This window comes from Bos taurus, chromosome 17, assembly GCF_002263795.3.
Source record: "Bos taurus isolate L1 Dominette 01449 registration number 42190680 breed Hereford chromosome 17, ARS-UCD2.0, whole genome shotgun sequence".
NCBI classification, from domain to species: domain Eukaryota; kingdom Metazoa; phylum Chordata; class Mammalia; order Artiodactyla; family Bovidae; genus Bos; species Bos taurus.
The window spans coordinates 20,863,023-20,887,899 of NC_037344.1; positions in this window are offsets into that span (position 1 = coordinate 20,863,023).

Sequence of the window (24,877 nt, forward strand, 5' to 3'; positions counted from 1 at the left end):
TATCAGTTATTGAGTTTTCATTTGCTTTATTTGGGCCACAATTTATTATGCCTTGTACTTGAAAATCAAATAATTTCAGTCTTTGTGATTTTTTTTTTATATAAGAGTTACCAGGTACCGTCTGTGATTTCATATGTATGTATCCGTATCTAAAGTTTCTGTCTAAAATTGGCACAGGTAAGAACTGAAGAAAGATGTTACATAATGCAGTTGAAGTTCTCAGTCATGAGATGTTTGTTAGGGATCTACTATGTGCAAGACACAAGACCGGTAATAACAGAGTAATGTGGACCTGTTAAGTATTTTTTGAAATATGGCTGAAATGCAGCTTATTATAGGTTAATTGTTTTTAATATAAATATTAGTGGTATACAATGTACTTTTGTGCCTTTTCCTTAAAAATTCAGCCAGTGAGAAATAAGACCCCTTTGAATTTAGAGATGACTGTATAGAGGCAGCAGAAACAAGACCAGGAGCTAACTGTGGCTCAGATCATGAATCCTTATTGAAAAATTCAGACTTAAATTGAAGAAAGTAGGGAAAACCACTAGACCATTCAGGTATGACCTAAATCAAATCCCTTATGATTATACAGTAGAAGTGACAAATAGATTCAAGGGATTAGATCTGATAGAGTGCCTGAAGAACTATGGCAGAGGTTCATGACATTGTACAGAAGGCAGTGATCAAGACCATCCTCAAGAAAAAGAAATGCAAAAAGGTTGTCTGAGGAGGGCTTACAAATAGCTGAGAAAAGAAGAGAAGTGAAAGGCAAAGGAGAAAAGGAAAGATATATTCATTTGAATGCAGAGTTCCAAAGAATAGCAAGGAGAGATAAGAAAGCCTTGCTCAGGGATCAGTGCAAAGAAATAGAGGAAAACAATAGAATGGAAAAGACTAGAGATCTCTTCAAGAAAACTAGAGATACCAAGGGAACATGTCAAGAAAAGATGGGTACAGTAAAAGACAGAAATGGTATGGACCTAACAGAATTAGAAGATACTAAGAAGAGGTGGCAAGAATAAACAGAAGAACTATACAAAAAAAGATCTTCATGACCCAGATAACCACGATAATGTGATCACTTATCTAGAGCCAGACATCCTGGAATTTGAAGTCAAGTGGGCCTTAGGAAGCATCACTAGGAACAAAGCTAGTGGAGGTGATAGAATTCCAGTTGAGCTGTTTCATATCCTAAAAGATGATGCTGTGAAAGTGCTCCACTCAATATGCCAGGAAATTTGGAAAACTCAGCAGTGGCCACAGACTGGAAAACGTCAGTTTTCATTCCAATCCCAAAGAAAGCCAATGTCAAAGAATGTTCCAACTACCGCACAATTGCATTCATCTCACACATTAGCAAATAACACTCAAAATTCTCCAAGCCAGGCTTCAACAGTATGTGAGTCGTGAACTTCCAGATGTTCAAGCTGGATCTAGAACAGTCAAAGGAAGCAAAGATCAAATTGGCAACATCCAATGGAAAAAGCAAGAGAGTTGCAGAAAAACATCTGCTGCTGCTTAACTGACTATGCCAAAGCCTTTGACTGTTTGGATCACAACAAACTCTGGAAAATTCTTAAAGGGATGAGAATACCAAGCCACCTGTCCTTCCTCCTGAGAAATCTCTATGCAAGTCAAGAAGCAACAGTTAGAGTTGGACGTGGAACAACACACTGGTTCTGCATGGGGAAAGGAGTACCTCAAGGCTGCTTATTGTCACCCTGTATTTAACTTATATGCAGAGTACATCATACGAAATGCCAGACAGGATGAAGCACAAACTGGAATCAAGATTCCTGGGAGAAATATCAATATTTCTGACACCACCCTTATTGAAGAAAGTGAAGAAGAGCTTAAGTACCTTTTGAGGAAAGTGAAAGAGGAGAGTGAAAAAATTCGCTTAATACTCAACATTCAGAAAACTAAGATCTTGGCATCTGGTCCCATCACTTCATGCCAAATTGATGGGGAAACAATGGAAACAGATAATTTTTTTTGGGGGGGGGTACTCCAAAATCACTGCAGATGGTGACTGCAGCTATGAAATTAAACAATGCTTTCTCCTGGAAGAAAAGCTATGACCAACCTAGATAGCATATTCAAAAGCAGAGACATTACTTTGACAACAAAGGTCCATCTAGTCCAAGCTAAGGTTTTTCCAGGAGTCATGTATGGATGTGAGAGTTGGACTATAAAGAAAGCTGAGAACCAAATTATTGGTGCTTTTGAACTGTGGTGTTGGAGAAGACTCTTGAGAGTCCCTTGGACTGAAAGGAGATCCAACCAGTCCATCCTAAAGAAAATCAGTCCTGAATATTTATTGGGAGGACTGATACTGTAGATGAAACTCCAATACTTTGGCCACCTGATGTGAAGGACTGACTCATTGGAAAAGACCCTGATGCTGGGAAATATTGAAGGCGGGAGAAGAATGGGATGACAGAGGATGAGATGGTTAGATGGCATCACCAACTCAATAGACATGAGCTTGAGTAAGCTTTAGGATTTGGTGATGGACCGGGATGGGGTTACAAAGAGTCAGACACGACTGAGCGATTGAACTGAAGTGAACTGAATTTAGAGCTCTGTTTCTAAATTGATAGTATAGAATGTTACTTGCAAAAACTCTGCAATATGTGGTACACACAGCAGTGCTTCATGAATGAATTTCTTAGTTTTTATAATGCATCATGTTTTTCAAAGTTTATTTTTTTTCTTTAAAACATTTTATAATGTAAAAAAAAAAACAGTACATTGTTCAAATTAGGTTAGCCAAAAAAAATATTTCAAACAGTATGTCAATCAAAATGGAATATGTAAAATATTTCAAAAGTCTCAGTTTAGAGTAATATATATTTTTTCTACTACACAAATGAACACCTGAAATTTCAGAAAATTTGGTATATATATATATATATATAGCTGCTGTCAGGAATAATATATTGAAATAGACACTGTAAAGTGCCTCTCAGATTCTTCCAGCTTCCTAGAGTTTGACTGCTAAAGGTTCAAAACTGAGGCCATCTCTAGAAATTGCCCTTCTCCAATAGTTTATCCATGTCTTGGGAACAGCCTACTTCTAACTGATCAATTTGTATAGAGTCCCAGCCCCCTTATCTCAAGTCATGTTATGTTTGAAGAATTGTCTCAGTTCTAGATTTTCCTAAGGGATAATTTCCCTTGTTCCAATCCTATCTCAGTTTAAACTGCCCCGCCCCTAGCCCACTCATTAATGCTGCTTTAATTCTCTTATAATATTGATAAACAGTGTTGATAACATTATGTTCATTAAACTAATGGTGAACAAGCCTGATTCCCTAGTAGACTTCTTTGGTTCTGGAGGCAGCATAGTCCATATTTGGGAATACTTTTGATGTTCAGTCACTCAGTCATATCCCATGGAGTCTCTGTGACTCCATGGACTGCTGCATTCCAGGCCTCCCTGTCTCTCACCATCTCCCAGAGCTTGCTCAAGCTAATGTCTGTTGAGACGGTGATGCCACACCCTCTCATCCTCTGTCATCCCTATCTCCTCATGCCTTCAATCTTTCCCATAATCAGGGTCTTTTCTAAAGAGTTGACTCTTTGCATCAGGTGGCCAAAAAGTATTGGAGCTTCAGCTTCAGCATCAGTCTTTCCAATGAATAGTCAGGACTGATTTCTTTTATCCGTTTTGATCCATTTGATCTCCTTACCGGTTATATGAATCCCTTGAATTTACTTGCATATATGGCCTTACAGTTTGTGGTTTGGTGTGTGTTTTTAAGAGATGACTATTTGGAGCAGTTTTGGCTTCACTGCAAAATTGTACAGAAAATACAGAGAATTCCAATGAAATCCCTGTTCCCACACCTGTACAGTTTCTCCCACTATAAAATCGACTACCACAGTGGTACATTAGTTAAAATCAGAGGGCTTACATAGGCATAGCATTATCACCCAAAATCCCTAGTTTATATTAGGGTTCTCCCTTATATTGTACATTCTGTGATTTTGAACAATGTATAATATGTATCCACCATTGAAATGTCATACAACGTAGTTTTATGATCTTAAAAATCCTCTGTATTCTGCCTACTTATTGTTCCTTCCTATCTAAACACTGGCTAAGTCTTGTTGCTCAGTTTCTCAGTCTTGTCTGACTCCTGGTCAGCCCATGGACTGTAGCATGCTAGGCTTCCTTGTCCTTCATCTCCTGGAGCTTACTCAAACTTATGTCCATTGAGTCAGTGATGCCATCTAACCTTCTCATCCTCTGTTGTCCCCTTCTCCTGCTGCCTTCAATCTTTCCCATCATCAGGGTATTTTCTAATGAGTTGGCTCTTTGCATCAGGTGGCCAAAGCATTGGGGCTTCAGCTTCAGTATCAGTCCTTTCAATGAATATTTAGGATTAATATTCAGAATTGATTGACTGGCTTGATCTCTTTGCAGTCCAAGGGACTCTCAAGAATCTTTTCGAACACCAGTTTGAAAGTGTCAATTCTTTGGCATTCAGCCTTCCTTATGGTCCAAATCTCACATCCATACATGATTACTGAAAAAACCCATAGCTATGACTATATGAACCTTTGTTGGCAAAGTAATATGTCTGCTATTTAATGTTCTGTCTAGTTTTGCAATAGCTTTTCTTCTAAGGAGCAAGTGTCTTTTAATTCGATGGCTGCAATCACCATCTGCAGTGATTTTGGAGCCTCTCCAAAAAAGTCTGTCACAGTTTCCACTGTTTCCCCATCTATTTGCCATGAAGTGGTGGGACTGGATGCCATGATCTTAGTTTTTTGAATGTTGAGTTTTAAGCCAACATTTTTAGTCTCCTCTTTCAACTTCATCAAGAGGCTCTTTACTTCCTCTGCTTTCTGCCATAAGGGTGGTATCATCTGCATATCTGAGGTTATTGATAATTCTCCCAGCAATCTTGATTCTAGCTTGTGCTTCATCCAGCATGGCATTTCTTATGATATACTCTGCACTGAAGGTAAATAAGCAAGGTGACAATATACAGCCTTGACATAGTCCTTTCCCAATTATGAACCAGTCCATTGTTCCATGTCCTGTTCTAACTGTTGCTTCTTGACCTGCATACAGATTTCTCAGGAGGCAAGAAAGGTCATCTGGTATTCCCATCTTTTGAAATATTTCCACAGTTTACTGTCAAAGGCTTTTTCATAGTCAAGGAAGCAGAAGTAGATGTTTTTCTAGAATTATCTTGCTTTTTCTATGATATAGCAGATGTTGGCAATTTGAACCCTGATTCCTGTGCCTTTTCTAAAAGCAGCTTGAACATCTGGAAATTCTTGGTTCACATACTGTTGAAGCCTAGTTTGGAGAATTTGGGGCATTACTTTTCTAGCATGTGAAAGAAATGCAATTGTGCAGTAGTTTGAACATTCTTTGGTGTTGCTATTCTTTGGGGTTAGAATGAAAACTGACCTTTTTCCAGTCCTGTGGCCATTGCTGAGTTTACCAAATTTGCTGGCATATTGAGTGCAGCAATTTCACAGCATCAAGTTTTAGGATGTGGAATAGCTCAGCTGGGATTGAATCACCTCCACTAGCTTTGTCTCTAGTGATTCTTCCTAAGGGTCACTTGACTTCGAATTCCAGGATGTCTGGCTCTAGGCAAATGATCATACCATCGTGGTTATCTGGGTCATGGAGATCTTTTTTTTTTATAGTTCTCTGTATTCTTGCCACCTCTTCTTAATATCTTCTGATTCTGTTAGATCCATACCTTTTTTGTCCTATATTGTGCCCATCTTTGCATGAAATATTCCCTTGGTATCTTTAATTCTCTTAAAGAGATCTCTAGTCTTTCCCATTCTATTGTTTCCCTCTATTTCTTTGTACTGATCACTGAGGAAGGCTTTCTCCTTGCTATTCTTTGGAATTCTGCATTCAGATGGGTACATCCTTCCTTTTCTTCTTTACGTTTAACTTCTCTTCTTTGCTCAGCTATTTTTAAGGTGTCGTCAGACAACGATTTTGTCTTTCTACATTTCTTTTTCTTGGGGATGCTCTTGATCATTGTCTCCTGAACAATGTAACAAACCTCTGTCCATAGTTCTTCAGGCACTCTGTCTATCAGATCTAATCCCTTGAATCTATTTGTCTCTTCCACTGTATGATCATAAGGGATTTGATTTGGGTCATAGCTGAATGTTTTCCCTGCTTTCTTCAATTTAAGTCTAAATTTTTCAACAAGGAGTTCATGATCTGAGCCACAGTCCGGTCCCAGTCTTGTTTTTGCTGACTGTATAGAGGTTCTCCATCTTTGACTGCCAAAGATATAATCAGTCTGATTTCAGTATTGACCATCTGGTGATGTCCATATGTAAAGTCATCTCTTGTGTTGTTGGAAGAGGGTGTTTACTATGATCAGTGTGTTTTCTTGGCAAACCTCTGTTTGTCATTTCCCTGCTTCATTTTGTATTCCAAAGCCAAAATATGCCCGTTACTCCAGGTATCTCTTGACTTCTACTTTTGCAACCACTCCCTTATGATGAAAAGGACATCATTTTTTTTGGTGTTAGTTCAGATAGTCTTGTTGGTTTACATAGAACCATTCAACATCTGCTTCTTCAGCATTAGTGTTTGGGGACTTGGATTATTTTGATATTGAATGATTTGCCTTGGAAATGAACTGAGATCATTCAATCGTTTTTGAGATTGCTCCCAAATACTGCATTTTGGACTCTTTTATTGACTATGAGAGCTAATCCATTTCTTCCAAGGGATTCTTGCCCACATTAGTAGATATAATAGTCACCTCAAGTAAATCGCCCATTTTGGTCCATTTTAGTTCACTGATTCCTGAAATGTTGATGTTCACTCTTGTCATCTCCTGTTTGACCACTTCCAATTTACCTTGATTCAGGGACCTAGCATTCCAGGTTCCTATGCAATATTATTCTTTACAGCATTGAACTTTTCTTTCATCATCAGAGACATCCACAACTGGGTGTTGCTTCTGCATCAGCTCAGCCTCTTACTTCCTTCTGGAGCTGTTTCTCCTCTCTTCTCCAGTAGAATATTGGACACCTACTGACCTGGGGAGTTCATCTTTCATTCTCATATCTTTTTCTATTTTCATACTGTTCATGGGATTCTCAAGGAAAGAATGCTGAAGTGGTTTCCCTTTCCCTTCTCCAGTGGATCATGTTTTGTCAGAGCTCTCCACCATGACGCCTTTTTCTTGAGTGGCCCTACACAGCATGGCTCATAGTTTCATTGAGTTAGACAAGTCTGTGGTCTATGTGATCAGTTAATTGTTTACTGATTAAAATGGAAATCTGTCATCTTTCTGTGGGGCCCAGATAAGGAATGGCTAAGCAACAGATTCTAGCTGCAAAGCAAGTGATCCTGTTGCTGAGTTACCCAAACTAATAGATACTAAGGAATTAGATATATTTGTGGTAGGAATTAGATATATTTGTGGTAGAAAGACAGCAGAGATTTATATACCATTCATAGATGGTACTCATACAACCTCAGCCATGAGAAAAATATTGACCATGGGACACAAATGACCATACAGCTACACCAGCCTTTCTGAGCTGGGTTCTGTGTGACCCAATAGCAAATCACATGGTTCTGAAAACTGAAGTAGTATGTTTGGAATTAGGCAAGATCAGATGAGGAGTATAAGTAATTTGCATTAAGTCACTCAGACTTCTAGTTTTTCCATTACTAATACACTATCTCCTGCCTTAACTCTCCCCTCTAGCTAGCATTGAAGGGCCTATAAAGTGTTAGAGACACCAAAAAGTTATTCTACATAACATTATAGTATAACAAAGGACTCAAGGAGTGTAGGATATGCAATAATAGAAAAATGGAAGCACAAGTGAGGAGCTAGGTTGGAGATGATATCCTCTTTAGATGAAACACCTTTTGGAACAGTATACACATTAAATCGATGTCATTATATGGTGTCGGTCTTCATTAACTAGAATCAATAAACTTTAGAAACAAGAGGTGAAAGTGGCAGTGTCTCTGCTTGTCATCACTCCCAGTGATTCACTTTAGAAATGTGTGCTTCCCATCCCCACAACTCTAGTCCTTTCAGATCTGGAAGTCTAGGTTCCCCATGAGGGTGTACTTCAACCAGGGTCCACAGTCAGAGTCCTATTAAAATTTATGCTAGGACTGCCATGTGGCATCAGTTTCTTAATGCTAAGAAAGGACTGGCTATCCTGGCAAAGGTAATTTATTTGATCATTGGAAGAAGGCAGTCACAGTTATGATAGTTTAAAGAAAAACTATCATAGGTCAATGATAGTTTAAAGAAATGATAGTTTTAAAAAAATGATACAGTTTTTTATAGTTTAAAGAAATGATAGTTTAAAAAACTATCATAGGTAAATGATAGTTTAAAGAAAAAATATGTTTGACACCAAGGTGATCTATTGGGTCATATGTTGGATATTTCCACAACTTTTTAAAGTAACTTTATTGAGATATAATGACAATACTATTCACCCATTCAAGCTATAATTCAATGGTTTTGGTATATTACATCAATATTTTTCATTGTAATTATGTGTGCATTTTCAGTCACTCAGTTGTGTTTGCTTCTTTTCAACCCTGCTGATGGTAGGCAGACAGGTTCCTCTGTCCCTGGGATTTTCTAGGCATGAATACCAGAGTGGGTTGTCATTTCCTTCTCCAGAGGATATTCCTGACCCAGACATTGAACCCGCGTCTCCTGCGTCTCCTGCATTTTCAGGCAGATTCTTTACCACTGAGCCATCTGGGAAGCCGAATTGTAATTACACATACATATGTGTGTATATATATAACTATACATACATATATATAAATTATACATACATCAGTTCAGTTCTGTTCAGTTCAGTCACTCTGTCGTGTCCAACTCTGCGTCCCCATGGATTGCACATGCCAGGCCTCCCTGTCCATCACCAAATTCCGGAGTTGTCCATTGAGTCAGTGAGCCATCCAACCATTTCATCCTTTGTCATCCCCTTTTCTTCTTGCTTGATTCTTCAAACTTTTTCAGAATCAGGGTCTTTTGAAATGAGTCAGTTCTTTGCATCAGGTGGCCAAAGTATTGGAGTTTCAGCTTCAACAACAGTCCTTCCAATGAATAATCAGGACTGATTTCCTTAAGGATGAACTGTTTGGATCTCTTTGCAGTCCAATGGAATCTCAAGAGTCTTCTCCAACACCACAGTTCAAAAGCATCAATTCTTTGGTGCTCAGCTTTATTTATAGTCCAACTCTCGCATCCATACATGACTACTGGAAAAAACATAGCCTTGATTATTAGACATTGTTGGCAAAATAATGTGTGCTTTTTAATATTCTGTCTAGGTTGGTCATAACTTTCCTTCCAAGGAGTAAGCATCTTTTAATTTCATGGCTGCAGTCACCATCTGCAGTGATTTTGGAGCCCCCCAAAATAAAGTCTGTCACTATTTCCACTGTTTCCCCATCTATTTGCCATGAGGTGATGGGAACGGATGCCATGATCTTAGTTTTCTGAATGTTGAGCTTTAAACCAACTTTTTCACTTTCACTTTCATCAAGAGGTTCTTTAATTATTCTTCATTTTCTGCCGTAAGTGTGGTGTCATCTACATATCTGAGGTTATTGATATTTCTCCTGACAATCTTGATTCCAGCTTGTGCTTCATCCAGCCCAGCATTTCTTATGATGTACTCTGCATATAAGTTAAATAAGCGAGGTGACAATATATAGCCTTGACATACTCCTTTCCCTATTTGGAACCAGTCCATTGTTCCATGTCCAGTTCTAACTGTTGCTTCCTGACTTGCATACAGATTTCTCAAGAGGCAGGTCAGGTGGTCTGGTATTCCCATCTCTTTCAGAATTTTCCACAGTTTGTGGTGATCCACACAATCAAAGGCTTTGGCATATGATTATACATACATATATAGTTATATATTTATATTCATATATATATATATGTATAATTTATCATTTTAGATTAGATTCAGTGTCATTCACAATGCCCTGCCAGCTTACCACTCTCTGTTTCAAAAACTTCGGCATTTCCACCCCCAAATTCTGTTAAGCCATTGTGCAAATTTCCATTCCTGCCTGCCCCCACACACCCACTCTCTGTATCTAGTCTCCTTTCTATCTCTATGAACTTGCCTAAATATTTCATATAATTGGAATCACACAATGTTTGTCCCTTTTGTCTAGTTTATTTTAGTTCGTGTAATGTTTTCAAGGTCCATCCATGTTGCAGCCTCCCTTTTAATGTCTTAGTGATATTCAAAAAATATGGTATATACATTTTGATTATTCATTAATCAATTAAAAGATACTTGGATTGTTTTCACCTTTTGGCTATTGTGAATAATGCTGCAATGAACAATGGCCCTTAAATATCTGTTTGAGTCCCTGCTTTCAGTTTTTTTCAGTATTTACAGAAAGAGTAGGCTATATGGAAATTTTCTGTTTAGCTATCTTGTTGAGTTTATTACCCCACCAGGTAATATCTCTTAACTGTTAGATGTGGTAGTTGAACTTAAGAGACTTCTAGAAATATAGTAAAGTATCTGCTTGCCAATGGAGGAGATGCAGGTGATGTGGGTTCAATCCCTGGGTCAGGAAGATTCCCTAGAGTAGGAAATAACAGAAACCCACTCCAGTATTCTTGCCTGGAAAATCCCATAGACAGAGGAGCCTGGTGGGCTACCATCCATGGGTTCACAAAGATTATGCACACACGACTGAGCAACTGAGCACACATGCACAGAAATGTGGTAGAATAGGAAGACCTTGAGTAGTGATTATGGCCCTAAGACCAGCTGAAGTCAAAGGGTAAAAGCTTGTATTAGACTCAGTAGCATATTTTTTTTTTTTACCTCAGGAAGAGACCTGAAGGATATGTTTCTGGATGGAGTAACTTGTCACGGGAAGCAAGTGGATCTAAGTGGTGCAAAGAGTGGACTGTAGTAAAGGTTATGATGTACTACTGAAATCCCCTTTCCGAATGGGGACACATGTTACTCCAGACGCTGGGGGTGATAGCTACTGGTATCTCATAGAAATGTCCTTCCCCAGGAAATTGCCCTCAGTTTAAGGAAGCTGCCTCATATACTTTTACACTGCCTCAGTGGGAAGAAACTTGTATCAGTGCAGTTAAAACAGGTCTCTAAAGTCCCAGTACCTTTTCTCAAGTTGGGGCATCTCTGAAGGGTTTCAGCAGCTCGAGAGCTCTTCTTGATACTAGCTGAGGCCACTGTTGCAACTGTATCATAATTTCTCTTTCTGCCTAATTCTATTTTTCTTTTAATTTCTACAGAATTACTCCATTTTTCTTTTATTCCTACAGATACTATTCATTTCATTGCCTGTTTTCCAGGTAACTTGATAAAAAAATTATTGGCTTAGAAAAACTGACAGAAGAATATCAATAATCGAAGACTAAAAATGGTTGTTGGCTCACTTGTATCCACGGTTTACTGGTCCTCGTTTTCAGTGAAATTTCAGAGTTCTTGACATTTAAAATGTACAATCTTTTCATAGTGATGCTTTTTTTAAAAAAATATTCTGATACTGCAAAGAATTAATTGTAATTTCTGTGTATGGAATAAGATGCATAGTAAATATTGTAAACAAAATTAGAGCAAAGCAATAACTGATTCTCTGAAGAAAAAATAATAGTAATTTGTGTGTACATAATATGTAAAAATAAAATGTATGACAGTAAATAGTACAGAGGATAGGATTGGAGTAATCAAGAATATACGATTATAAAGTGCTCAAACTACACATGACATGGTATGATTTTGTTTGAAGGCCAACTAATTAAGTAAGACAATATATTTTAGACAGGGGCAACCACTGAAAAATTAAAACAGGCATAAACAGTAGGTCAGTAGCATAGATAAAATATAATTATTTAAAATGTTCATTAATATAGAAAAGGCATAAATGGAGGAGACAGATACTTGTATACAACTGGAAAAATAGAAAACAGCTGGGAATATAATAAATTTTAATAATCACTTTAAATATAGGTAGTTAAAAGATGCCAAATAAATACAGGTAGTTAAAAAACTCCAATATTTTGGTCACCTGATGCGAAGAACTGATTCATTGGAAAATACCCTGATGCTGGGAAAGATTGAAGGCAGGATGAGAAAGGGACGACAGAGGATGAGATGGTTGTTTGGGATCACCAACTCGATATACATGAGTTTGAGCAAGTTCTGGGAGTTGGTGATGGACAGGGAAGCCTGGTGTGCTACAGTCCATGGGTTGCAGAGAGTCATACACGACTGAGCCACTGAACTTAAGAGATGACAGATAACAAATATTGATAGGTTGAATAAACAAAGATCAGTTATAAGCCATCTACAAGAAACACACCTAAATATCTTGGCATGGTGATGTTAAAGGGACAAGAAAGGTATATTAATGTCTGATAGACTAAATTCAGAAGAAATGTTCCCAGGAATAAAGAGGGACATTACAGAGTGATGAAAGCACCAATTCTTCAAGAAGACATGACAGTTTTATGTGTGTGTGTATCTAATAACAGAGCAATAAATTATAGAAAGCAAAAACTGATAGAACTGCAAAGAGAAATAGAGAAATCCACAATGATAGCTGGAGATTACAACACTCCTCTATCTATAATTGATATAACTGGCTGCTAGACAATCAGTAAGAATTTATAAGAATTGAATAACACCATTGAATGAAACAGTTGACATTTATGGAATACTTACCTAATATCAGAAGAATAATTATTTTCAAGTATGTGTGGAACTTGACTAAGGCACAGCATAGTCTTGGATATATAACAAATCATGCAAACAAAAAGAATAATACACTAAATGGTAATTTTATGACCATAATAGAATTAATCTTTAATAAGAGGGTTATTTGGAAATTCTCAAATATTAGTAAATTAAGCAGTACACTTTTAAATATCTATGAATTAAAGAGCAAGTTTGAAAAGACATTAAGGAAACAGAATTTGAACTAATCAAAAATGAAAATAGAACATATCAAATATTAGTGTAATCCAACTTAATGCTTAGAATGGAATTTATATCATTCAACTTTTATTTTAAACAAAACTATAAAACAGTCATTTAAGATTTTGCCAATAAATAAATATATAAATAAGCAAATGAAATTCAAAGTAAGCAGGGGAAACCATAAAGAATAAAGCAAAAATCAATGATATAGAAAACAAAGAAAATAACTAAAATGTAACAAAAAGCTGCTTCTTTGCAATGAGTCATAAAGGCAAATAAATTTTATAGATGAGAAAATTAAAACTTGGAGAGGTGAATTCATTCACCTAAAATCATATAATAGCAAGAAAAGGATCCAAATCGACATCTTTTTAAATATAAAAACTCCTAACCACTACTTTGAGAAATCATATATTTTGCCTTGGTTCATTTAAATGAAATAAGATGCCAATGATTCCTCCATCTACTGTGCATGTAGATATTCCAGTCCCATCTAACCAAAGAAGCATTGCAAAGATATATTCCTCTGAGAAATCAGAGATGTCAACTTAAATGCTATTACTGTGGCAAAATGTTATTAATTAAGACAATCAATCCATGGTTCAGTGTTAGTTACACAGGGCTGAATTAATAGTCTCCAAAGTTTGGATGTCACATAATACTTAATACAAAAATACACTGAAAACACATGTAACTCAGAGCATTAATTTTTTTTTTATCTATGAGTGAATGAAAAACATTTGATCCTTCTAATTTTTCTGAGACTTCTTTCATGAACACTTAGAAGAGCTTGCAGTTTCAGATCCTTAATCATAAAGACAGAGAGTTCTCAATGTCTCTGTTTGTGTTTCTCAAAGTTCAAACTTTATGTACTGAGTCATCATTATTTGTTTATATCTATAGCTGAAGCCTAGCTTCACAAGGTGCTAGAATTTGTGTTTTGCTATGCTGCACTTTACTGTACAAAATGATGATTACAATTGCATTTTATGCCTGTGAGAGACTCTCCTAAAAGTGCTGTCCTATATATCCTGTGATAATATTTGTGTGGTGGATGTTAAAAGCCATAACGGGTTTTAGAGGAAAAGGCAGATTCATGACTGAGTCTGGCCTCAAAAATAATCTTTCTGTTCATATCTTCATGAACTTTGTAATACTAGATAAACATTCCTTGACTTGAGGCTCATATTTGTATTTTCTATTTCACACCTAATATTGGATAAGTTACTGTATCTTTCAGGTGGTTTCCATAGAAAGGGATAAGAAAACTCAACTGACTTAAAATGGGAACTTACTTGTTCACCTTAGTAAGAACACAGAAATAGAAATAGCTTCAGGTAGAATTTGAATGTGAAATCTTAATATCATCAGAGCTCTGTCTTTTTCCATTGTTTCTCTCTATTTATCTACTGTAAGATGGTTTTATTTATAGCTCAACATCGTAGTTGCCAGTAACATATTGCTACATCATCTAGGCCTTAGATCAGGGACAGTAAAAACAAGAGTATGTATTTTGTTGGTGTTGTTCGGTCTCTAAGTTGTGTCTGACTCTTCGTTACCCCATGGGTTATAGCATGCCAGGCTCCTCTGTCTTCCACTACTGTGGACTGCAGCATACAAGTCTCCCCTGTCCTTCACTGTCTCCTGGAGTTTGCTCAGATTCGTGTCCTTGTGATGCTATCTAACCCTCTCATTCTGTGCCCCCCTCCCTCCTTTTTCCTGCAATCTTTCCCAGCATCAAGGTCTTTTCCAATGAGTTGTCTCTTCACGTCAGGTGCCAAAGTATTGGAGCTTCAGCTTCAACAACAGTCCTTCCAATACATATTCAGGATTGATTTACTTTAGGATTGACTGGCTTGATATTCTTGCACTCAAAGGGATTCTCAAGAGTCTTCTCCAGCACCACAATTTGAAAGCATAAATTCTTCAGCACTCCGCCTTCTTTATGGTCCAACTTTTATGACTACTGGAAAAAGCCATAGCTTTGACTGCATACCTCTGTTTGGCCATGTGATGTCTCTGCTTTTTAATATTCTGTCTAGGTTTGTCATAGCTTTCCTTTCAAGGAGCAAGCGTCTTTTAATTTCATAGCTATGGTCACCATCTGCAGTGATTTTGAGGCCAAGAAAATAAAATCTGACATTTCTTCCAGTTTTCCCTTTCTATTTGCCATGAAGTGATGAAACCAGATGCCATGATCTTAAATTTTTTAACTGTTGAGTTTCAAACCAGCTTTTTCACTCTCCTTTTTCACCTTCATCAAGAAGTTCTTTAGTTCCTCTTTACTTCCTGCCTTTAGAGGGGTATCATCTGCATATCTGAGGTCGTTGATATTTCTCCCAAAAATCTTGATTCCAGGTTGTGATCCATCCAGTCTGGTATTTCACATGAAGTACTCTGCATAGAAATTAAATAAGCAGAGTCACAGTATACTACCTTGTCGTACTCCTTTCCCAATTTTGAGCTAGTCAGTTGTTCCATGTCCCGTTCTAATGGTTGTTTCTTGACCTGTTTCTCAGGAGACAGGTAGGGTGCTCTGGCATTCCCATCTCTTTAAGAATTTCCCACAGTTTCTTGTGATCCACACAGTCAAAGGCTTTTGCATAGTCATTGAAGCAAAAGTAGTTGTGTTTTGGGAACTTTCTTGCTTTCTCCATAATCCAACCAGTGTTGACAGTCTGATTTCTGGTTCGTCTGCCTCTCCAAAATCCTGCTTGTACATCTGGAATTTCTTGATTCACATACGGCTGAAGCCTAGCTTAAAGGATCTTTGAGCATAACTTTGCTAGCCTGTGAAATGAGTGCAATTGTACGGTAGTTTGAACATTCTTTGGCTTTACCCTTTTATTTCGGGATTGGAATGAAAATCGACCTTTTCCAGTATGTGTTTTAGTCAGTGTCTATGTATGTGTAATTAATGTAACTTAAACCAGTTAGGGTCATAGGCTTATCCCAGAACCAATGCGTATAGACAGGGGTTGGAATTATATTGTTTAGCTTTCTCTGGGTTCCATTTCACCTACTAAACCCAGTGTTATCTGAGTCACATGAGATGAGAGTGAAGAAAGGTTTTATTGTTTTTTGTTTTTTTTTTCTGTTGTTGTTTTTTTGAATAAAGGAAATTTGGAAGTCCTAAAAAAGAGAAAGGAGGCACAAATAATAACCATAATTATAACTACATGTAGGAAAAAGATAGCAGGATGATTTGGGAAAATTCTTTTCCTTTTTTATTTCAAATCCAGCAGCACAACTCTTTACATGAAGCAATCCTCACAGTGGCATATTTCGGATGACCTGCCACTTAGCACTGCTGTCCTGATTACTGTGGGTGGATGTTATGATGTGAACAGTTCTGGGAACTTCTCTGTGTTTGCTAACAGGAATTCAGAGAAGCCTGGCTTTCCTGATACATGTCTTAAGAATTAAGAGATTTATGTTTTAGAGATTACTGTAGGTTTTTTGCTTAGAGAGGTTATTTAAAATGTGTGAACTGCTACTCAGTGGTAACTGAAAGAGTGTTTGAACTTTAGACATGTGGTGCTCGAATTGCAGGAAGAGGGAAGGATTTATCAGGAAGACTGACTGGATGTTGGGCATCTCAGCCCAAATTCAACATTCCTTTTCAAGAAACCAGTGTCTTAAATCAGTAATTCTGCCAATCCATATCTACAATTTCCCCATAGTTATCTTCCAACACTCATATGGGCAATGTTGAATTTAATGTGACCTGTGACATGGATACTTTTTCTATTCTTACTTATCCTCCTTAAACAATTATAATTGCCCCCTCAGGGAATCATTCAGTGTATTCTTCAACAATTCACCCCTAAAAATGATAGACTATTTTCAAGCTCAAGTCTAACACAATAAAACACAATATAATGTGTAGCCAAAAAGTCTTCCTGAGTATTGGAATAGATTGTTTAACGGAAAACTGTAACCCTAGTTCTCAATTTCTCATTGCTTTACTATCTTTAGAAATTAAAATTTCTATGAAACTTTCCTAAGTGCAACTTCCCCCCTATTTTTACCCTTAGTTTTACAAGTTAACAAAATCGAATCAATTATAACAAAGACTTCTAAGACCACTGGCTTTATTTTTTTCACATTTTGATTGTGTGTATAAGTTTACCTGGTCACTGTCAGTGTATATACACCAAATGGTTCCCTTCCTAGTGCTGATGAAGAGGGTGAAATTTTATCACTGAATTTTTAGTACTTTGGTCTTTCAACATTTCATCTTTTAACAGCAAATATAAATATTTTGGAAATAGTTGAAAATTTGAGTTGTCAAATATATACAACTGTCTCATGTCAATGTGTTACATCCTATTCCTAATATCTGGTAAAAGTGGCTGAGGCAATGCCCCACAAGAAAGACAAGAGAAATCAAAAGTATGAAATGACTTCACCATATATATGGAAATTCTCTCAATTTTTTAATTGCACATCTCGAATCAGATAGTAAAAGGTGTTTATATTTTGGCTCTGTCTAACTGTGTTTGAGATTCTAATATAGTTTCTGCAAACCTGGCACAGTATATATCTTAGAACCAAAATGAAATCCCTAATTTTGTTGCAAGGTGAGGATGAAGTATGGTGGAAATTGTGATGTGTGTGTGTGTTAGTCACTCAATCATGTCTGACTCTTTGCCTCACCATGGACTATAGTCAGTAGGCTCCTCTGTTCATGAAATTCTCTAGGGAAGAATACTTGTGTATTGTAATGCCCTCCTCCAGGGGATCTTCCCAATTCAGGGATCAAACCCAGGTCTCCTGCATTGCAGGCAGATTCTTTACCATCTGAGCCACCAAGGAAGCCTGGAAATTGTGATATGAAGTTAAATAATTAAAGTTTTCCTTTACCCATGACCCTAGGATTTGAAAACAAAATAAGTTAGTGACTTGAAAATGTATCAGTAGATTATAGAGATATTTCATTTGCCAAATTTTTTTGGCTATAATATCTCCACATTATTTATAGGTAACATGGAGATATTATAGCCCCAAAAATCAAATTTAGAAAAATTATCTGTTTTTCTCACTTTCTTAAAGAAAATTCAATACAACTGCAAAGTTCCTATTTCCCAAGATATTGGAAATTTTTATAACTTTAGGGGTGTTAACCTCATCTTTCCTTTCTTAAAAGTCACACAAAATCCAAGAGAACCCATGAACAGGAAAGATGTCTCATGCTCAGGTTTTAGAGTCAATCTCAGTGTCTTAAATTAGATGATGCAAGAAAAGGAAGTTCTACTCTTGGACAAGCAACCACAGACCACAGCTTGAAGGATTGGGAGAGCACTGTCCTAGTTATATTGAGTATGATTTAGAATATATTTTACTACAGAAATATTGTATTATAATACTGTGATAGCTCATTTAATTTGGAATCTTTCTAAAATGTGAAATAATATCTTTCTTGTTTTACTTCCATTTAATATGCAATCTCAGACTTCCCTGGTGGCTCAGATGGTAAAGTGTCTGGTTGCAATACTGGAGAGCCGCGTTTAATCCCTGGGTTGGGAAGATCTCCTGGAGAAGGAAATGGCAACCCACTCCAGTATTCTTGCCTGGAAAATCCCATGGATGGAGGAGCCTGGTGGGCTACAGTCCATGGGGGTGGCAAAGGGTCAGGCACCATTGAGTGACTTCACTTTCACTTCCTTTTCAGAGTTGGACTAAATTACATAAACATATTTCTTCCAAATAAATTAAAAAGTTGATCGGTATGTATTAATCAATTCTGAAGGACAAAAATATGTTTAACAAACTGATACTGAGGTATAGATTCAATCAATATGTTTAATTGCTATATAGTTTTGAATACCTAAGATTATTCAGTATCTGCTAAATATATCAAGCTGGATTTAGAAAAGGCAGAGGAACCAGAGATCAAATTGCCAACATCTGTTGGATCATAGAAAAAGCAAGAAAGTTCCAGAAAAAACATCTACTTCTGCTTTATTGATTATGCCAAAGCTTTTGGCTGTGTGAATAACAACAAACTGTGGAAATTCTTAAAGAAATGGGAATACCAGACCACCTTATTTAACTCCTGAGAAATCTGTATGCAGGTCAAGAAGCAAGAGTTAGAACTGGACATGGAACAATGGACTGGGTCCAAATTGGGGAAGGAGTATGTCAAGGCTGTATATTGTCACTATGCTTATTTAACTTATATTCAGAGTACATCATACAAAATGTGTGGCTGGATAAAACACAAGCTGAAATCAAGATTGCTGGGAGAAATATCAAAAACCTAAGATATGCAGATGATACCACCCTTATGGCAGAAAGTGAAGAGGAACTAAAGAGCCTCTTGATGAAAGTGAAAGGGAGGGGGGAAAGCTGGCTTAAAACTCAACAACTGAAAAACCAAGATCATGGCATCCAGTCCCATCAGTTCATGGCAATAGATGGGAAAACAATGGAAACAGTGACAGACTTTATTTTCTTGGACTCCCAAATCATTGCAGCCATGAAATTAAAAGACAATTTTTCCTTGGAAGAAAATCTGACCAACCTACACAGCATATTAAAAAGCAGAGACATTGCTTTGCCGAAAAAGGTTCATCTAGTCAAAGCTATCATTTTTCCAGTGGTCATGTATGGATGTGAGAGTTGGACTGTGAAGAAAGCTGAGCACCGAAGAACTGATGCTTTTGAACTGTGGTGTTGGAGAAGACTCTTGCGAGTCCCTTGGTCTGCAAGGAGATCCAACCAGTCCATTCTGAAGGAGATCAGCCCTGGGATTTCTTTGGAAGGACTGATGCTAAAGCTGAAACTCCAGTACTTTGGCCACCTCATGCGAAAAGTTGACTCATTGGAAAAGACTCTGATGCTGGGAGGGATTGGGGGCAGGAGGAGAAGGGGACGACAGAGGATGAGATGGTTGGATGGCATCACTGACCAATGGACATGAGTTTGAGCAAGCCCCAGAGTTGGTGATGGCCAGGGAAGCCTGGCGTGCTGCAGTCCATGGGGTTGCAAAGAGTTGGACATGACTGAGTGACTGAACTGAACTGGATTGATAAATATACCACAAATCATAAATAGGAGATTAATATTGTATGTTATTGCTCCATTGTATTTGTTGTTAATGCATGCATTTTAATACCATAGATATTTATTTTAAGATTAATATCATCGTATTATTTACTTACAGGAGAACAATTTATTCCTATTTATAAAAAAAAAGTGTGTTAACCAAATTTAACGTTTTCTTTTTAGTTTGTTCTCAGGATATCTTTTCTGTTTTAGACTTTTTTGTTGTTTATTTTCTATAGGAAATTGTCAGTTTGAAGATAATCTGTAATGTTCAAAATGTTCCCTAATAAAAGTACATATTATTATTGTTTATTTGAAGTTATAGAAAAGTATCAATTATTCCAAATTGAACCCAACAGTATCTAAGTATCTAGTCATCTCTTCTTTCCACAAAAAGCATATTTATTAAATCTTAAAGCATTCATAGCAAAAGAAAGCTATTCCTGAGCACATTTTGGCAGCAAAGTATGCAATTTACTTAAACATTAAGAATATTTTAGTGTTAGGTCTCATGAGTGATTTCAGACTATCATTAGAGAAGCCTGCCTGCAGGGCCACTGTCACCATGCCCAATAAAACCGAAAAATGGAAAATGTCATACACTTCTACTGTACATTTAAGCCTTTTCTTATGTCTACTTCTGTTTCTTTTTTTGGATTTCCCTGTAATTATATTTTTTGAGTCCCTTGTCATTTATGTTCTGTCCCTTTTGCCTTTTTTTTTCCTAAAAAACTTGAATATTTGAAATATTTTCCCCTCAAATATTTGACTTTCAGTTGTATTCTCACTTCTTGCTCAAGTTTCACATTTCAATTATCTTTACAATATATTTTAAACTGTGCATTAAAAATATACATTGTTTTTCCTTAACATTTTTCATTTCTTGAAAACCTCAGTATTATCAAACATTCAGGCTTTTAGCATACTTATTCTTTTAAACACATAGGGCAGAAAATTATCTCCTACAGAAAAGGTTGCATGTATTGCTACATTTTTCCTTGTGAATACCTTAAAAGATTTTGATACATATTTAAAACTTCCAGAATTAAATTTGGGTCAATTTACAATTCAATATAGCTTAAAACTGATATAATGTGTATGCTTGGAAATTTGCTGGACAAAACAAAATTGGTACTTTATTGTTTCAACTTGTGTTCCTATAAATATGACTGGTCTGAATATTTTTCTATTAGTTTATGTACAGAGGATAACCAAGAACATCTGCAGTTGTGTGAGAGAAGTTAAAAAGCAGGGTCAGGCTGCTTAACTGTACAATTATGAATTATACTTAAAACGAGACTAATTCTGAGTTCATTTCTGTTCCACAAATGTCATAATTTATTAAAAATAATTTACTTAAATTAATATGACATTGTGTTCTACAAAAATTTGTATGTGTTCCAACATTGTGATTTTATTTGTCAATTTCATTATCTACCTCAGCCATATGTTTATATTTTCCCTGTTCCCAATCATGTTGATGAAAGATAATATATTCTATTTATTTTATGAGGCTTCCCAGGTGGTTCAGCGGTAAGAATCTGCCTGCAATTGATCTGCCTGCAGAAGGTGCAAAATTCATGGGTTTGATCCCTGGGTCAGGAAGATCCCCTGAAAGAGGAAATGGCAACCCATTCCATTATTCTTGCTTGAAAAATTCCAAGGACAAAGGAGCCTGGCAGACTACAGTGCATTGGATCACAAAGAGTCAGATATAGCTGAGTACACACACACATGCATTTATTTTATAGTCTTAAATAGAATAAAACCTAAAGGATTTGCAGTGAGGCATATCAATTTACAGTTCTTTTGTTATTAAGGCACCAACTTACTCAGGATGGACTCTGCTATGTAAAACATAGAAGACCCAGTGGATCAGGCCCTACGCTACCTAGCGAGGCCCAAATAGACATGAGAGGATTCCTCCCTCCACTCCATGGCTCAGCTACAAACTCCGTGCTTTGGCTGATCCGTCTACCCCAGTGGTCACCAGAAGGACGGGAGAACACAACTGGGAAATGCAGAGACTTAGTGCTCTCGCTATGGGACAAAATTGACCACTGAAACCTGGGAGATGACAAGGATCTGGCTCTCACTTACTGTGAAGATTCTTCTGAGTTATAGTGATCCTTCACCAGGCTGTGCATTCTCAGAGAGCAATCTCTAACTTAGTAGTGTATGAAATAGAACTTCCCTTTTTTCTTAACTCACTACCCATCTTCCCTCATCTCTTGTTGCTTTGAGCCCATACTCCCAATAGACTGTAGAGTTTTCAGAATCTGTTTTTGAGATTTCTCAGGCTATGATTGTTGGTCACATCATAATTACTCCTTTGCATATTCCTCAGTTTTTTTTTTTTTTTTTTTTTGGACATCAGCACCCAATATTTGCAAAATTACAACCTGGGTTATATCAAACTCTGTCTACCCTAAACCTAAACTTCTACCATTAAATATAGGTGGAAAAATGCATGAGAGAAGCTTAATTTCTTTTTTTTAATTAAATTTATTTATTTTAATTAGAGGCTAATTACTTTACAATATTGTATTGGTTTTGCCATACATCAACATGAATCTGCCACGTGTGTACATGTGTTCCCAATCCTGAACCCCCCTCCCACCTGCCTCCCCATACCACCCCTCTGGGTCATCCCAGTGCACCAGCCCCAAGCTTCCTGTATCCTGCATTGAACCTGGACTGGCGATTCGTTTCTTATATGATATTATATATGTTTCAATGCCATTCTCCCAAATCATCCCCCCACCCCCCCCGCCACAGAGTCCAAAAGACTGTTCTATACATCTGTGTCTCTTTTTCTGTCTCCCATACAGGGTTATCATTGCCATCTTTCTAAATTCCATATATATTCGTTAGTATACTGTATTGGTGTTTTTGTTTCTGCCTTACTTCACTCTGTATAATTGACTCCAGTTTCATCCACCTCATTAGAACTGATTCAAATGTATTCTTTTTAATGGCTGAGTAATACTCCATTGTGTATATGTACCATAGCTTTCTTATCCATTCATCTGCTGATGGACATCTAGGTTGCTTCCATTTCCTGGCTATTATAAACAGTGCTGCGATGAGCATTGGGGTACATGTGTCTCTTTCAATTCTGGTTTCCTCGATGTGTATGCCCAGCAGTGGGATTGCTGGGTCATATGGCAGTTCTTCTTCTTTTTTTTTTTTTTAACTTTACAATATTGTATTGGTTTTGTATGGCAGTTCTATTTCCAATTTTTTAAGGAATCTCCACACTGTTCTCCATAGTAGCTGTACTAGTTTGCATTCCCACCAACAGTGTAAGAGGGTTCCCTTTTCTCCACATCCTCTCCAGCATTTATTGCTTGTAGACTTTTGGATCGCAGCCATTCTGACTGGCATGAAATGGTACCTCATGGTAGTTTTGATTTGCATTTCTCTGATAATGAGTGATGTTGAGCATCTTTTCATGTGTTTGTTAGCCATCTGTATGTCTTCTTTGGAGAAATGTCTATAGCAAAAATCAACAAAGCCAAAAGCTGGTTCTTTGAAAGGATAAATAAAATTGACAAACCATTAGCCAGACTCATCAAGAAACAAAGGGAGAAAAATCAAATCAATAAAATTAGAAATGAAAACGGAGAGATCACAACAGACAACACAGAAATACAAAGGATCATAAGAGACTACTATCAGCAATTATATGCCAATAAAGTGGAAAACGTGGAAGAAATGGACAAATTCTTAGAGAATACAACTTTCCAAAACTGAACCAGGAAGAAATAGAAAATCTTAACAGACCCATCACAAGCACAGAAATTGAAACTGTCATCAGAAATCTTCCAGCAAACAAAAGCCCAGGTCCAGACGGCTTCACAGCTGAATTCTACCAAAACTTTAGAGAAGAGCTAACACCTATCCTACTCAAAGTCTTCCAGAAAATTGCAGAGGAAGGTAAACTTCCAAACTCATTCTATGAGGCCGCCATCACCCTAATACCAATACCTGACAAAGATGCCACACAAAAAAAAAAAAGAAAGAAAAGAAAAATGCATGAGAGAAGCTTAATTTCTCATGTAAATTTTAAATTTATGCCTGTGAACCTAATTTGGGATCAAAAATCTTGTCTTTGCATCTGTTATATAGTCCAGATGTAGAATACAAATTTATGGCTACCAGGAGGTAAGGGGGATAGGGATAATCTAGAAGATTGGGATTAGACATGCTAGTCTAATTTATACATAGACACACTACTATGTATAAAACAGATAACTCATTAAGGACCTGCATTATAGTACAGGGAACTCTACTCAATACTCTCTACTTGCCTATATGGGAAAAGAATTTTTTTTTTAATTTTATTTTATTTTTAAACTTTATATAATTGTATTAGTTTTGCCAAATATCGAAATGAATCCACCGCAGGTATACATGTGTTCCCCATCCTGAACCCTCCTCCCTCCTCCCTCCCCATACCATCCCTCTGGGTTGTCCCAGTGCACTAGCCCCAAGCATCCAGTATCATGCATGGAACCTGGACTGGCAATTTGTTTCTTACATGATATTTTACATGTTTCAATGTCATTCTCCCAAATCTTCCCACCCTCTCCCTCTCCCACAGAGTCCATAAGACTGTTCTATACATCAGTGTCTCTTTTGCTGTCTCTTACACTGGGTTATTGTTACCATCTTTCATTGCAGCACTGTTTATAATAGCCAGGACATGGAAGCAACCTAGATGTCCATCAGCAGATGAATGGATAAGAAAGTTGGGAAAAGAATTTTTTAAAAGTGAGTATATGTATAACAGACTCATTTTGCTATACATTTGAAACTAACACAGCATTATAGATCA